The sequence below is a fragment of the Buceros rhinoceros genome, unplaced genomic scaffold, assembly GCF_000710305.1.
Source record: "Buceros rhinoceros silvestris isolate BGI_N320 unplaced genomic scaffold, ASM71030v1 scaffold12325, whole genome shotgun sequence".
NCBI classification, from domain to species: Eukaryota; Metazoa; Chordata; class Aves; order Bucerotiformes; family Bucerotidae; genus Buceros; species Buceros rhinoceros.
In genome coordinates, this window is record NW_010412524.1 from 104,807 (window position 1) to 108,389 (window position 3,583).

The window sequence follows — 3,583 nt, forward strand, 5'->3', positions numbered from 1 at the left end:
AGCTAATGTAATCATGTTGCTTGCTCAGATCTCCTGCTGATAAATCCACCCAGTTACTCCTAACAGTCTCCCTTACAAAATAACACCTCCCAGGACACCTACCTCTTCAATAGTTTTTAACCACGCTGCAGCTGCACAAGAAAATCCATTCATCAATTATAAATCAATCGAGGAAGAGAAATCTGCAGCTCTCTTGATTGCCCTTGTTGTCCCTGCAACTCACCGATCCTGCTGCAGAAACTTTCCAGCCTGACAGGTCTGTTTATTTTATTGTTATTCTTACTATTATTTTTTATTAATATTTAATTATTCAGAGCCTGAGCAGATTGTTCCTTCCTTTGGAGAAAATAACTCTGCAGCAGTAACTCATTAGCAGAGCAATCTTCCCTCTGGTGGGAAAGGGGGAAAGAGAAAGGGAAAAAGGCATAGAGAGAGAGAAAAAGAGACTGATTGTATTCCACAGAAGGCAGTGTAAGGATGGTGGGCCAGGTGCAACTGCAGTCTCTAGCTACAGCCCTCCCGTTCTGATTGTAGGAGACTTCTTTAAATAGGTAGCTGTTCCCTGAGAAAGAGCTCTGCTCCTCCTCTCCTGTTTACACTGTCAGTTCCCAGCCTTCTCCTTCCAAGCAAAGATTTGCATTATGTGAGGCTGCTTTTAACAAGTAGAGCGTTTGCAGAAGTTTACTTCAGAGAGAAGGATTAGGCGGGCTTGTTGCTCGATGGTGAAAGACACAACTCTCTGGATAAGGTGGAGTGAAAGCAGGCTGGAAATGTTGCAAAGACTGGAAAGGAAAATTTTATCCACTCTCTGATAAACATTGCTGCATTTATGATCATTGGGAATGGGGGTGAAATTACTATATCAAATTATAGTAATAATAGTGATAACAATAATAATAAACCTCCACGAGGGAAGGGGATTTTTTTTCCCTTCTCTGATGAACTAGTCACTGTAAATATCATAGCATGCTAGTATTTCTGGAGTTAAACGAGTAGCAGGACAACTGGATATTTTACTTTTTTTTTTTTGGTGTTGAGTGTTCCGAGGTGACTAAATTTGCCTTGTTGAGCCTTGTAAAATCCTGACTTAATCATGTAAACTTCTGTATAAGCAAAATAGACGAAACTTCAAAGGGTCAAAAACCCTTTAGGGATTTGAGAGGAGACGCCAGCAATAGATCCTAATCTGCTTCCAGAATCCTGGCTGTATTTGTCCAAGGAACTGGTACTAGCAAACTCTCGAAGGCAGAGATAGTGGGTTGATTCAGCCTTTATCCCCTTAGAGAGTATTGGCTTTGTGAGGCTCTAGGCAGCGCTTCAACGCCAGGGGATCTTGCCCAAACCCTCTAAAAATGAAGTACAGGAGTAATTTGAGATAATGACTTTGTAACAGGCTTGGGCAGACCTTGGACAGAAGAAGTGAGAGATGTTATCACCCCAGCATTCCTCTTAAAATGCAGTTTTTTCCCCGTGCTTATTCCCAGTTAGTCAAAGCTACATTAACATTCCATCCAGGGCTGCTAAACAGAATCTTAATTAGTCCTGATACTCTTGTGCAAGGGGTTTATTCATTGCACTCTTAACTAATGGTTGCTGTCAGAGTATTTTTTTTTCTTCTTTGGGTTCTTTGGGGATATCGTGTTCTGCTGCAAAGCATGACAGAAATGTAATGTGCATGCAGAAAAAAAAAAAAGCTTGCAAATCTTGAGACTGAGGCTGACTCCAGCCTTGTCTAATGGTGAGGCATTGTTAGGGCTAATGAGAATAACTTCACCAACAGAAATATCCCTGCATCTTGTTTATCTTAAATTTTAATAGTCCAGTTCTCTTAATTTTTTTCCCCACGACAGAAAACGTTACAAACTTGTTAGTGTTTTGAAGCAGTTCATGCAACTCCCCCTAAATTTGCAGCCCTTTGTATTTTGCATTAGCCACCCGTGGCTCCGTATTTAATGAGGGTCTGTAGGTGGAGAAAAATTAACAAGTTACTAGACTGCCGGTTGCTCCGGCAGGACCTTTCTCTCTGCATTATTTCGTATTTGTAACCCCCCCCGCTTTGCAGCCATCCCTCCCTCAGCCCTTCGCGCTCCCTTTGCGCTGATACCCACGTTTCTGGTTTACGTGCACCAGGGGTATCTCTCCGCATCTGGCCGATCCGAACTGGCTCCGGTGGCAGCAAAGGGAAACTCAGGAGCCCTTAAGCGTTACGTACACACGTGCCATTTGATGTGAGCATCGCTCGAGGTTATCTGTGGCTCGGGGGTGAACCGTGATAATGAACAGCCGCGACACGCATCACTAGAAAACCATGAGCAGCGTCGCAGGGGTGCTACTGCATCCGCGCTGAACTGAGGTGGCTGCTTCGTTTACCGGCCGCGGTAGAAGTTGTTATTTGCGTGTAAATCTACGTTCAGCTACACTGATCTCGGAAGCAGATTTATAAGACTATAAATTACCATTTCTTTCCTTTGGTTTGGAGGAAGGAGGGGAGGGGGGTGGTGAAGAGAGAGAGAGAGAAAGGTGTTTTTTGGAAATAGGTTTGCTTTACTATGCTGCAGCTCTCCCCTGTTAAAGACTCCTTCTCATAAGCTTGCGTAACATTGATTACTCACAAAGAGTTCACAATAACTATCATGTAGCTAAACTAATTGAGACAATCATGCTAAGTTATAGTCAGTCTAAAAGGTACCATTGATGTGGTAATGCCTATAGAAAGTCAGACATGCGACTCACTACCATTTAATTGCTCCTTTAAACCTGTTATTACAATGTTAACTGGCTTAAGTATATATTGCTGCCTTTTATTGCCTTGATGTGACAAATTAAAACATACACTCTGGAAGCGGCATTCATTTGTGGACGGAGTTGCAGGAAAAAGGGAACCGGGCGATGTCAAACCTGTCAGGATGAATTAATTTTAAACCTTGCATTTCGCACTGCAATTCCCACTGCAGTTTTGTTGCACGAAGGACACATTTTATATATAACACATACGACTATTATGTGTAATATTATATACACCTATTCCATCTCACGCAAATCTGCCGTAAAACTAGCCCCATCGCGCTGAAAACGAAAAATCCTTTTGGCTCCGAGACCTCGCCTAACACTAAATAAAGTGGAGGTCTGGAGGAAAGCGGGGAGGGGGCGACGATGGAGTTTCTACCTCGGCTCAGCGGCTCACGCCTGTACGGAGGCGTGGAGCGGGGGGTTTCAGTGGTTACCTCGACTTTGGCTGCCAGGCCTAGGGAGGAGGGGGTTCCCCACGTCCCAAGACCCGGGAGCAAGGCGGCAGCCACGGTCCCTGCGGGCTGCCCTTTTCCTGCTCTTCTTCATGACGAAGCTCTACCGAGCTCCCGCAAGGAGGGGGATGGGGTGGGAAGTAATAATAATTTCTTGCTTCCCCATCTTCAGGGCTGAGCCGAGTTCGGGATCGTTTAAAGGCTCAAGGCTGCTCCTCTCCCGCTCCCCGCGCTGTGCTGTGCCGCTCCCCCGCCGCCCCCCGCGCCTGCACATTCTAAGCGGGCTCAACGGGGACTCCGCCGGCTCCAAGGTAAAACACCCTTCCCCGGAGCTATCGTGA